This window comes from Lucilia sericata, unplaced genomic scaffold, assembly GCF_015586225.1.
Source record: "Lucilia sericata isolate MDLA Ls3-8-SP2 unplaced genomic scaffold, ASM1558622v1 Contig000886F_arrow, whole genome shotgun sequence".
NCBI lineage: Eukaryota > Metazoa > Arthropoda > Insecta > Diptera > Calliphoridae > Lucilia > Lucilia sericata.
Window position 1 is genome coordinate 1,188 of NW_023994875.1, and position 15,184 is coordinate 16,371.

General features: G+C 28.1%; 1 pseudogene; it reads right to left on the reverse strand.

Annotated features, from left to right (window-relative positions):
* Nucleotides 1-1,303: 1,303 nt before the first annotated feature.
* LOC119608839 lies at nt 1,304-13,332 on the reverse strand (annotated as a pseudogene).
* Between the last annotated feature and the right edge of the window lie 1,852 nt (nt 13,333-15,184).

The following is a 15,184-nucleotide window of genomic DNA, read 5'->3' on the forward strand; positions in this document are numbered from 1 at the left end:
TAAGGGCTTAAAATGCTAAAATTTACTTACTCAAAAAGTCATTTAAATCATTATTTTAACACGGTGATATCATTGGAGGCAAGTACTTACCCCAAAGGATTACAAGTAATTAGAAAATGTAGTCATTGTAAATCGCATGATATATCTTTACTGGCAAGATGACTTATGAATCAGAAAGTATTTATAACATATTATTAATAAGACCTTATTAGACTACTTCTATGTAGTCCAGGCGATATGTAGTATTCATTAACAAGTATGTTGTTAGGTAAGTAATTACAATTGAAAGCTATTACCTAGTTTTTGCTGGGTACTTTTCGAAAGATTTTAGCTGCGTTGAGGACAGTCGCAAAAAACTGAGATACATATTTTAAACTTATGTGATGAATAAATTCTTAGGCTTTCGCATTCAATTTGAATAGATTTTTATGGAAATTCGAATAAAATAATAATTTTTTTAAAAAATTTCATAAAAGCATTTACATTGTAAGTAACGATATGCTTATATTTAGAGACTAATAGTTGTTATTGCTATTTCTATAAGTACACTTTTTATACGCATACCTTACTACATAGATTTTACTCATTAAGGTGTATTTCTATTTTCTTTGTAGTTCTATGTCATTTGAAGTTTTATTCTATTTTTCAAAGAATAAAATTATAATTGGATGCACTACTCTTGTGTTAAATAGTTTTTTGTTTTTCCTTTTTGTAAATAAGTTAGAGCATTCAAAGTTATCCCAGTAGTTTTGCAAAGAGTCAAAGTGTCCCATTTGGCCAAAAAAATTTAGGTATAGGCCAGCAAAAAGTTGGTAATGACTTGCAATTTTACCACTTACCTATTAACAATGACTACTACATATCGTTTTAATTACATAGAAGTACTTTAATAACGTCTTATTAATAAGTGTGTTAAAGAAATACTTTCCAATTCCTTAGTCAGCTTCTTCGTTAAGATATAAGAAGCTGTATACTTTTTTCACACGATTTACATTGACCGATTTTTTCAACCTCTCGAAAGCATGTCTGATCAATTATCCAAGATTTGGAATGTTGGGAATTTCAGAAAATTGATTTCAACAGACAGACGGACATCGCTAAATCGACTTCGTTTTCAATAAAAATTCAGAATATATATATACTTTATCATAACCTGAACAATTTGGAACAGGAATCAACTATGTTAATGAAGGTCTAAAGCTTTTCTAAAACTATATCTAATGGTGGCAAATTCAACTAATTCCAGAACCGTTCCATAGAAGGCATTGACGCTTCCTTTCACCAGTAATTAATACTATAATACAAAAAATGCAATACTACCGAGATTCATAAAAGGAATAGTAAAAGTCGACAGCACTTTCTCGATCCGATGTCATAGTAATCGGTTATACCCAAATCAGCACGCTTGAAAAATGAAACAAAAGCAAATATAAGTTTAACAATATATCAGTGAAAATTAAAATATATTTAAACTAATTATCATTCTCTTAAACTGCTACTAAAACAATTCATAATTTATAAGTAAAATAAAAAAAGTGTTTGTATTTTTATAAAAAATTGCAGCTTTATTTTTTATAATATGATTAAAATTGTGTTGCTGGCACTTCAATTAATATTAAACTCATTTTATATTTTCACTATAAATCCAATGGAATTTTCATTTGCATTCTACTTATTAAATATATAGTTTGTTTATGCAAATCTCTCTTTAACATTTCAACCATTTAAAATTTTATTTTATTATTTCCAAACCAACAACTAGTATTGTACATAGATAAATGTTTTTTAAAAATAGTTTATTATACATAATGTAATAATTCTTAAATGCAAATAAGAAGCTCGTAAAAAATAAAACTTCCTCACTAGTGTTTGTACTTGTATTCGTATTGCACTTAGAATACAATAAATCACAACACAATTGCTGTAAAAAAAGATTGTCTGTTGCATGTAGTTATGAGTATGTTGCATTGAAATTTATGTACTAGAATAGAATGCCATTATATAATTTCATTCTCTTTCTTTAAGTTCCTTCTCCTTAGATACTTTTGTTTGATTTTAATCATAAAAATAAAATGAAATCCCAAGTAGAGAAAGAAAGAGTGTTATATTTGTCTAGTCACCCACAATAAACAAGTAAGAGTGTTGTGTTCGACTATGCGAACCTTTTTTCCCTAACAAGGGTTATATATGATAGGGTCTGTTATAATCTGATGCTCATAAGATTTAGTGCAGATTTTGGTTTCCCTTAAACTAGTTTATGTCGAATACCATAGATGTACACAATATTTTACGAGGGCTAGGGACGAATATGGTCCGATACAAACTATAATGTACATTAGACTTTCTGGGCCTTAAAATTTAATATCAGTGGCAGTAATTATTATAACTAACTAACTAACTAACTAACTAACTAACTAACTAACTAACTAACTAACTACTAACTAACTAACTAACTAACTAACTAACTAACTAACTAACTACTAACTAACTAACTACTAACTAACTAACTACTACTAACTAACTAACTAACTAACTAACTAACTAACTAACTACTAACTAACTAACTAACTAACTAACTACTACTAACTAACTAACTAACACTAACTAACTAACTAACTACTAACTAACTAACTAACTAACTAACTAACTAACTAACTAACTAACTAACTAACTAACTAACTAACTAACTAACTAACTAACTACTAACTAACTAACTAACTAACTAACTAACTAACTAACTAACTACTAACTAACTAACTAACTACTAACTAACTAACTAACTACTAACTAACTAACTAACTAACTACTACTACTAACTACTAACTAACTAACTACTAACTAACTAACTAACTAACTAACTAACTAACTAACTAACTAACTAACTAACTAACTAACTAACTAACTAACTAATTATCTACTAACTCTAACTATACTAACTAACTAACTACTAACTAACTAACTACTAACTAACTAACTAACTAACTAACTACTAACTAACTAACTAACTAACTAACTACTAACTACTAACTAACTAACTAACAACTAACTAACTAACTAACTAACTAACTACCTACTACCTACTAACTACTAACTAACTAACTAACTAACTAACTAACTACTAACTACTAACTAACTAACTAACTACTAACTAACTAACTACTACTAACTAACTAACTAACTAACTAACTACTAACTAACTCACTACTAACTAACTAAAACTAACTAACTAACTACTAACTACTACTACTAACTAACTAACTCCTAACTACTAACTAACTAACTACTAACTAACTAACTAACTAACTAACTAACTAACTAACTAACTAACTACTAACTAACTAACTAACTAACTAAACTAACTAACTAACTAACTAATCTTAGCTAAACTAACTAACTAAACTAACTAACAACTGACAATAAAATCACTATAAACCACCCAGCCAAAAACAGAACTTCCAAAGATGGCGGAAAGGAGTAAAACCCTAGCAAAAAAAGAATTTCAAAAGAAGCGAAAAAATAAGTAGGAATTTACTCTATGAAGTACTGAAAAAGATCTGAGAGAAGTAATGATTTTAACACAGGCTTGTCATTTGATGTCTTTCTCAAGAAGTAAATTAAAATAGAATTATTTTCGGTTCTTCGGAAGTCATTAAACATAACTTTTACAAGAAGGTAAAAAAAATCACCTAGTGATAGTGATTCTGAAGTGGTGATAAATGTATTCTTTTGGAAGTACTTATTTTATTTATTGCTGGGAATAAGACCTAAAGTAGAGTAATACATTAAAATTTTAAAAACAATTTTTATTTAGTTTTTTACCAGTATCCACTACACAATACAACTATTTTTTAAACCCTCTTAAATGTTTAGTAGTATGCAAAACGAAATAAAGGAGTTTATACAATAATAAAGAAAAAAACAGAACAAAATCATTTGCATAATAAATTCATAGTATTCTAACAAAAGAAATAAATGAGGGAAAAACCACCAGCAACAAAAATAAAATCGCATTTAAACCATATATCATTATCGTTAGAGTTTTTCCGCAAACATAATCCCATAAAAAATACATATAAAATCATTCACAAGCGGAAAGCAAAGGGGTAAATGTGCACAATAATAAGGACTGATAGTTTAGTGCAACCAAATCCAATTATAAAATGGTTTAGAACATAACAAAAATAATGTGGTCAATGCTTTTTGAATATTAAAGTAAATTTAAAGTGGCTTAAAGCAAAAGTAATGGTAAAATTTAATTAAATATATTATTTCGCTTACCCCTTCCATGATTTCCAAATCATACCATTCCAGGAGTTGGTTTTCGAATCTAATTGCCATATTTACCATCCTCTTGTAAACGGAAGCTGTAGGAGAAACCCAATTTTTTGCCTAATTCTTCAATAAGTTCTATGCCAATCCCTCATACTGATCGTTGCCTTCTAGTTTGGTGGGTACATCTTTCAGCATGCCATAGGGTTCACTCTGGTAGAAAAATTGTGGATGATTATGTTAGATATCATCAGAATATTTCACATTTGTACATACGATAGCTGTTATCACCACAAAACTTTTATTGACCAATGAACGATGATCCTGTTCCATGGATACTGTTGGAGCTGGACGATCTATCGTTATGCCTTCATCGCTTTTCCAAGTGCCAATTGTTTGTAAACCCGATACTCCCAATTCAACAATTTCCAGTGAAAATTCTGTTCTTAAACCTTGATAATCAAACTTTATATCACCCGTAAGACCAGCCATATTTAACTGAAAACAATAAGTTGAAATGTACAGAATTGTAGCAAAAAGGAATTATTTGGCTTAACAAAATACAATCTTTATAATTGCATTGGGAACAATTTAACATTCAGTTTTTTTTATTTTCATTTCCGTTTCATCTTACCGACTTCATATAATTGACTAGAGTGTATCCTTTATCCCAAGAGCTGGCATCGTTACAATTTAAAGGAACTGCCTGAAACATGACATGTTTAAATGTCTCAGCCAAAAGTTGTACGCCATCGTAACTAGAGCCATGTTTGACGGTCAAGGACATGATACTGAATTGTTGTAGCGTAGAATATAATGTGTATAAAAAAGGAAAAGGAGAAAATGATGAATAAGAAATATAGATTTTTTGTCTTCTTTTACTCTCAGAAAAGATGATGTGCATTTTTAAAAGATTTTTTACTTAATTTGTTGTATATTGTTTTCAATCTCTTTTAAAAACCATGTCAGTTGTAGCAATTGATGAGTGTGACGAAAATAATATACGACAAATTAAGAACTTACTAAATATGTAGAATCGATTGAAAGTTTTCCAAAAATATAGAATTTATCGAAAAATTTTCATAAATATTATATTTAAAAGCATCAAAAATTTCAAAAAAAAAATATCGAAAATTCCTTAGAGAATAGAATAAGAAATAGAAAATTTATCGGAAATTTTTAATGGAATTGAAAATTTATCGAAAAATTTCTAAAGAATAGAAATTTATCGAAAAATTTAAAAATAGCAATTTATCGAAATTTTCTAAATGAGTAGAAAAATTTACCGAAATTTTCTGAAAGAATAGAAAAGTTATAGAATTTTTCTAAAAGAATAGAAAATTTATCGAAAGTTTCTAAAACACTAACCGGTAGGTTAGTGTTCTAGTCTGGTAGAGGTAGGACCGGAGGTAGGGGGTTCGATTCCTACCTAAGGCACTGATGAATGAGCGCACGACAGGCCTGTTAGAGGCCTAGGTGTATTTTTTCGGATTAACTAACTAACTAACTAACTAACTAAACTAACTAACTACTACTAACTAACTAACTAACTAACTAACTACTAACTAACTACTAACTACTAACTAACTAACTAACTACTACTAACTAACTAACTACTAACTAACTAACTAACTAACTAACTAACTAACTAACTAACTAACTAACTACTAACTACTAACTAACTAACTAACTAACTAACTAACTAACTACTAACTAACTAACTACTAACTAACTAACTAACTAACTACTAACTAACTACTAACTAACTAACTAACTACTCACTAACTAACTAACTAACACTACTAACTAACTACTAACTAACTAACTAACTAACTAACTAACTAACTAACTAACTAACTAACTAACTACTAACTAACTAACTAACTACTAACTACTACTAACTAACTAACTAACTACTAACTAACTAACTACTAACTAACTAACTACTACTAACTAACTAACTAACTAACTAACTAACTAACTAACTAACTAACTAACTAACTAACTAACTAACTAACTAACTAACTAACTAACTAACTAACTAACTAACTAACTACTACTAACTACCTAACTAACTAACTACTAACTAACTAACTACTACTAACTAACTAACGAACTAACTAACTAACTAACTAACTAACTAACTAACTACTAACTAACTAACTAACTAACTAACTACTAACTAACTAACTACTAACTAACTAACTAACTAACTAACTAACTAACTAACTACTAACCACTAACTAACTAACTAACTAACTAACTAACTAACTAACTAACTAACTAACTACTAACTACTAACTACTAACACTAACTAACTAACTACTAACTAACTAACTAACTAACTAACTAACTACTAACTAACTAACTACTAACTAACTAACTAACTAACTAAACTACTAACTAACTACTAACTAACTAACTAACAACTAACTAACTCTAACTACTAACTAACTAACTAACTAACTAACTAACTAACTAACTACTAACTAACTAACTAACTACTAACTAACTAACTAACTAACTAACTAACTAATACTAACTAACTAACTAACTACTACTACTACTAACTAACTAACTAACTAACTAACGAACTAACTACTAACTAACTAACTAACTAACTAACTAACTAACTAACTAACTACTAACTAACTAACTAACACTAACTAACTACTAACTAACTAACTAACTAACTAACTAACTAACTAACTACTAACTAACTAACTACTAACTAACTACTAACTAACTAACTAACTAACTAACTAACTAACTACTAACTACTAACTAACTAACTACTAACTAACTAACTACTAACTAACTAACTAACTAACTAACTAACTAACTAACTAACTACTAACTAACTAACTAACTAACTAACTAACTAACTAACTAACTAACTAACTAACTAACGAACTAACTACCTAACTAACTAACTAACTAACTAACTAACTAACTAACTAACTAACTACTAACTAACTAACTAACTAACTAACTAACTACAACTAACTAACTAACTAACTAACTAACTAACTAACTAACTAACTACTAACTAACTAACAACTAACTAACTAACTAACTAAAACTAACTACTAACTAACTACAACTAACAACTAACAAACTAACTAACTAACTAACTAACTAACTAACTAACTAACTAACTACTACTAACTACTAACTAACTAACTAACTAACTAACTACTACTAACTAACTACTAACTAACTAACTAACTAACTAACTAACTAACTAACTAACTACTAACTAACTAACTAACTAACTAACTAACTAACTAACTACTAACTAACTAACTACTAACTAACTAACTAACTAACTAACTAACACTACTAACTAACTAACTAACTAAACTAACTAACTAACGAACTAACTAACTAACTAACTAACTAACTACTAACTAACTAACTAACTAACTAACTAACTAACTAACTAAACTAACTAACTAACTAACTAACTAACTACTAACTAACTAACTAACTACTAACTAACTAACTAACTAACTACTAACTAACTAACTAACTAAAACTAACTAACTAACTACTAACTAACTAACTAACTAACTAACTAACTAACTAACTGACTAACTAAATTTTTTTAGAAAATTTTCTATTTATAGAAAATAGAATATTCATCAAAAACAGTAGACAATTTTGTTTCAATTGAGAATTTTTTGGAAAATTTTCTGTAAACCAAAAATTTTTTCGAAAAATTTAGGAAAAATAGTTCGAAAATTACAGCATTTTCGAAAAGTGAAGAATTCTTGCGTATTAAATTTTCAAGAAAGTGAAAAAAGCTTTTAAATTACGATTAAAAAGACTTACTATTTTGAAAAGGTTCCTCCGATTCGTATAAGATTTTTGCAACTTCTATAACATTATCTTCCCTGGGTGAGATTAGACGTATACCCGTAATATTAGTATCACCATGTTGATACGGCTCCAAGTCCATAGTTTGTAAATCTAAATTACCAATAATATAACGATAAGAGCCCGTCATTAAGCCAACTTGTTGGGCCCTAAACAAACAACAACAAATTGTTACAAAATAAAAAAATAAAGAATAAAATCCACTTAATACACCAATATTCCATTTAATCACCTGCTCAAAAAGTTCTGGCAAAGTGTCCAATGAGCCAACAACCACAAACGATGTATCACCAGAATTTTTAATGCGACGCAAAACATTACGATAGTTGCCATTCAAATCTAGCTCATAGCGACGCACCCACAATGGTGGGGCCAGAAGTGCCATACATTTGCAACAGTTCAGTAACCATGGAAAGATATTCGCCTGTTACAAACAAAATTAAACACAATAATTTGCATTGGGTGTGTGTGTGGGTGTGAGTTGGTGTATTTGTGTTTAACCCACCTGATTCATAAATTATGGTAAAGCAACCATCCCAACCTAAAGTTGTAACTAAATCTTTTAAGATCACCGCTAACTGTGAGGGATGCGGGTGTAGATTAATGGTTGGTAATTGTGCACCAAAATCCCAACGTGTATCAATGAAGGGCAACTCTTTAGCATCACAAACACTCATAGCGTGCTTGGCAGCCATGTTGGTTGTGGGACCAAATACAGCAATTACTTGATTTTCCTAAAAACACAATATAAAAGAATTAAGTTTTAAGAAAAAAATCCAAAGTTTCCTCTTCATTTTGCAACAACAACAGCAACACGAAAGTATCTAGATAGGTTTGAGTTTATCTTCTATATTTTTCCTTTTTTGCTTTATACTTTCAAACACTTTGACTGGCAGTTTTACTTACTCTTAATGTTTTGCATAATTTTCTAGAGGTCTCAAATGCATTATTCGGTTCAATGGCAACTGTAATTCCATTAAAATTTAACTCTGAATTCTCTTCATTTGCTTTAGCAATGGCAATTTGAAAGATTTTTTCCATGTCGTCATAATCATTTTCGAACAAAAGCACTACGAATAGAATAGCAAGATAAAAGGTTAAAAGATTAATTATCTCTTTACTAAATAGAATGTTAAATTTTGATTTAATAGAATGTTATAGTTCAAACTGCACTTTAAAGTTGTTACTTTTTGTTGCAAGTTTTTTAAATGTAAAGTAAAAGAGTAAAGTTATTAAGACATTATGCGCCATGTTTGTCTTTGTAGTAAATAATTAAATAAAAAAGTGTAAAATGATATATTTAATGATGTGCATGTATCTTAAAATGCTAAAAACCAGATCACTGGGTCAATTTTGAACCGAAGTTTAATTTCTTAGAATATATCAGTTTTAACGAATTCTCTTAATTCATCTCCTTTAGGACCGGATGGACAGTAGCTAAGTCCTTAAAAAATCACACAATTTTAGAGACCAATTATTGTTACGTCACTCAACAACTCCAAGTGCGTATCATAAATTTCGACGACCAAAAATCAAATTTTAATGTTTGTGATTGAAATTATCATGTTTTCACTTAATGGCATTGAAGCGTATTCTGTTGATGTACATCGAACGTATGATTAATAATATTTAGATCAAGCGAACTTAAAGTATCTTTTACACGGAATTTCCGTTAAAATTAAAAACAATAATTGTAACCTACATAAATAAAATTTAATCTGCTGGTAATTGGGGAAAACAAATGAAAATTATAATTTCTAGGTAAATTTATTTGTCATTTTGTTTGTATCATAAAAATGTCAGAGCATCATCATTAATGTTTTGGTTTTCTACTTGTACGGTAAAATTATTGCTTTGTATATATTACTAAGAAAGTGTCTTAACACAAAAATTTATTAAAAAAGTACTTAAAAGTTTTAAGAGTTTTATTTAATCAACTTCTACAGAAATGATAATCATGAAGTTAAGATTTTTTAAATTGAACTTAATATTGTATTTTGAGTAAGCACGCTTATGAAGTAAAAGGGGCGTTTTATATTTGCATACATACATTTTCTTCACATTTGAATGCACTGATGTTGCTCATTACGAACAGAAAAGAAAAAAAAAATAATAAAAAGATAAACAAACAAAAAAAAACAACCTCGTGCTTGCACATTTAATTGTGAAAAAAAAAATTAAAGAAGAAAATAAAGAAAAAGACAAATGCATCGACAAATAAAACAAAGAAAGTAAGTACATACATACATATGTATGTATGTATAAATACCTGCAGTTTGATTACAATTGTGACCACAGCCACTGTCGACAAAAATATTACATTTTACATGTATAAACCCGCCTCGTATTTGAATGCATTTATATTCGCGTCTCTCCCTTACTCTCTGAAGACTTTAGTTTTAGCGATGTATCAAAGCTACAAATTTACTTTTTTATTTTTTAATTCGAATACATATGTGGCTGTCCACTGCAGTCCCAATTGCAATCAAACTTTTATAAAGCAGAAATAAAATATAAAACAAAAATTTATTTCATGATAAAAAAGAAATGTACCAAAAGAAAAAGAAATCTGAATTAACATTATGCATTTTAAGCTGATTTTAAAAGAATATTGCGCTTAATTAATGTAAATTCATTAAAAGAAACATAAAAAAATCAGCAAGCACAATGCGATGTATTTGATTGAAAGTATCACTGTTGCAATAAACGTATGTATGTTATTTAAATAAATACTAAAATATTGTTACTATAACTAAACTATGAACAACTGAACTAGAACTGAACTAGAACTGAACTAGAACTGAACTAGAACTGAACTAGAACTGAACTAGAACTGAACTAGAACTGAACTAGAACTGGACTAGAACTGAACTAGAACTGAACTAGAACTGAACTAGAACTGAACTAGAACTGAACTAGAACTGAACTAGAACTAGAACTGAACTAGAACTGAACTAGAACTGAACTAGAACTGAACTAGAACTGAACTAGAACTGAACTAGAACTGAACTAGAACTGAACTAGAACTGAACTAGAACTGAACTAGAACTGAACTAGAACTGATATAGAACTGAACTAAAATATGAACAACTGTACTAGAACTAGAACTGAACTAGAACTGATCTAGAACTGATCTAGAACTGAACTAGAACTGATCTAGAACTGAACTTGAACTGAACTAGAACTGAACTAGAACTGAACTAGAACTGAACAAGAACTGAACTAGAACTGAACAAGAACTGAACTAGAACTGAACTAGAACTGAACTAGAACTGAACTAGAACTGAACTAGAACTGAACTAGAACTGAACTAGAACTGAACTAGAACTGAACTAGAACTGAACTAGAACTGAACTAGAACTGAACTAGAACTGAACTAGAACTGAACTAGAACTGAACTAGAACTGAACTAGAACTGAACTAGAACTGAACTAGAACTGAACTAGAACTGAACTAGAACTGAACTAGAACTGAACTAGAACTGAACTAGAACTGAACTAGAACTGAACTAGAACAGAACTAGAACTGAACTAGAACTGAACTAGAACTGAACTAGAACTGAACTAGAACTGAACTAGAACTGAACTAGAACTGAACTAGAACTGAACTAGAACTGAACTAGAACTGAACTAGAACTGAACTAGAACTGAACTAGAACTGAACTAGAACTGAACTAGAACTGAACTAGAACTGAACTAGAACTGAACTGAACTAGAACTGAACTAGAACTGAACTAGAGCTGAACTAGAACTTAACCAGAACTGAAGTAGAATTGAAGTAGAATTGAATTAGAAACTGAACTAGAACTGAACCATGTGATTAGATATTAGTAAAAATACTCTTATTCTTCTACTAATAAAAAATAATAAAATATTGTAATTAAAATATTTTACACATTTCACTCTTTATTATCTCTGATTTCTAGGTTGAATAGATGCAAGTACTTAAACACTGTTTAATTTAAATTGACCTATTTTTTTAAAGCAACATAAACTTGCACTTGTACGATTTATTAGATGTATGTATACTTACAAATACACACATTATATTTAGATTGTACAGCAACAACAAATTTTCTCACAGATGATGCATATACAACTGTGCACACAAAATAGAGTCATATGTATGTACATATGAAACCAGCGAAAATTTACATTGAAGAGTAATTATATAAAAAGCTAATAAAAACACTTTCACTACTTACTCATGGGCATTTTAATTCATATTTTAAACTGTGACATGCTTGCTTACAAATAAGGAGTTAAATAAGTAGTATTGTTATATAAAGAGTAATTCTGAAATAAACAATAAGTATTTTTTTGCAGATTTACTGGCACCATTGAATTTTATTCAACACATTTCAAATACTGTTTTCGGTGTAGATGGAAAATTGTGTCTGAATCCCCGATCGACTGTTCAAATGTGTATATCGTTGAAGCAAAAAATATACGCAAAATTATAACTCACAACTGTAAAAACATATTCATAGATGCAACCATTAATACGAAGATATTGTACACACACATACTTATGCATGTAAATATTTGTCTCTATATGTATAAACCTAGATTTTATAAGAATGAAATATGGATTTAAAAACAAATTTATGTATGAAAAAATTTTAATATGCCACACTTGCTACGCCGGTACCTAACACATTTACATATATAAAAAAAATCCATAAAAATGTTAATACAACAAACAGGTGCACAGTAACAGAGCGTACAAATGTTTCAGACGAATAAAAAAAATTTTTCTCAAAATCATATTTTACGTAACCATTTAAATTGCTATACAAATAGAAACAAATTTTATATTTTAAATAAATCTTCATTAGATTTGCAAATAAATTGATTTATTTAAATTGTTGTAGTATATTTTATTATTATTTTTTTTTCTATTTTGATTTTTTCACTCGTTATACCGTAAATAATTGCCAACATACCAATATTTGTTTCATCTGCCTGAATGTTTTTAATCAGATTTGCAAATATAAAACAGAAATATATAAAAAATATTTGCAAATTGTTAAATTTATTTATTTTCATGTTCGTTTTATTGTTTTTTATATATATTTCTAAAATTTACGTATTTTTTTAATTTATGCAGTTAAATATTTTAGTTTTCAATTTGTTTTTTATTTTTATAAATTTTGTTATGTTATGTTAGCCGTACACTTTCATTATTTTCAATCAACTAAAAATTTGGTAAAATTTTTTCTCAAATATTTTTATCTGCTGCTAATAAAAACCAAAACGCAATATGAAAGAGATAATTGTTTGTTTTATATTGAAATTTTCTTTTAAATCTTAAAAGTAAAAGAGTGTCACTGAAAATTTGCCATTGCATTTAATTAGTAAAAGAGGGGGCATTAAGATTAAAAATAAAAACAATTAAGAGTGCTGATTGTTACATACTCTTCATCGTGGTATATTGTAATAAAAACAATATTTTTTGAATTTGAAATTTAGTCTCATGGGTCGTTTTTAAAACGATGCTATATGGGCATTTTATTTTTGAGTTAAAAAATAATAAAGGAAATTGTATAAAATAACTATCTGAACTCCTTTCGATCTTAATAAGTACTTACTTGTAAGCGACCGTGGTAAGTACTTGCATCCTATGTCATCTACGCGTTAAAATAATGACTTAAATTGCAGTTGTGTAAGTAAATTTTAGCAATTTAACCCCCAATTTTTTAATGTAAGTTTTTGCTGGGTAAATTTCTAAATAACTTTATTGTGAATACTATCTAATGTTGGAAACACTTTTTTTTCTCACACGTTTCAAAATTATCTTAAATTTTATGGCATGATTTGCTAGGTTTTTTACCTTCCATTACTACACAGCACAAACATACAATGAAAAGTAATGAGTTAAAAAATCCGTTTTTCAGCAATTATTCATTAGAATTTTAGCTCATTATTTAACCAACGTGATGACATTGAAGACAAGCATTTACCACGCTTGCTTACAAATAACTACTTAAATAAGTACTTACAAATACTTAAAAAGTTGTTCTGTTTTTCGCAGAAAAAAAATACACACAATACGAACCTAAACTTGTTGTTCGTTAGTTTGCTTTTACTCACGACACCAGTTATCTTGGGAAGTCATACTTAAAGGGTACTTAAATGTAATGCAAACGATATGTAGCAGTCATTAAAAGTAAGTAGCTATGTAAGTAGATGTCATTAGGGATTTTTTCCTGCATGCAGAGAAAAAATATGGTTGTGGTAACCATAACTAAATAATATAATATGTTTACACAGTTATCATTATTTATTTGTTGTAAAAATAATTTTTTTTCAGAGAATCATTCTCAAATTTATAATTGTCATAAACATATAAATGTTTACAGGAACTAAAGTATTGATGAAATTCAATAAAAATAATAATTGTTTGGTTATGACAACAAAATATTATTACAATAAAAATAACAATTGTTTGGTTATGACAACAAAATATTGCTACAAAAATCATACAATAGTTGTCCTAACCATGCCGAACCATGTTTTTCTCTGCGTGTGGGTACATGCCAAAATACATTTTTATTTTTTTATAACTATAAAAATTTAAATTTTTTTTCTTCTACGTTAAAATGCAACATACTATTTTTCCTACAACAAAATGCTTAGTTTTAAAAGTACAATAAATTGAAAAAAACACCAACAATTTTAATTAAATGCAAAATGAACTCATTATCATCCTTCAACATAAAATTTACGTTCTTTTTCGTTTGATATTAACTAAAGTCTGCACATAGTACAACATACTTTAAATGTAATTATTTTACAGAATTGTGTTTAACCAGATGGTATGCGAAATTATCAACTGGAAAAATATTCGTAAAAAAAAATACATAGACAATGTATGAAATATATTAAAAAATTAATATGTTGGCTTGTTATCATAAGGTTTAACAGCAAAAATTAAAGATAAGTAAATTAAAGCAATTATAAATAATTAAATTTAGTTGTTATAACTAAATTATAGTTGTAGTAAACATAGTATAGTTAATTTTTTTATAACAATG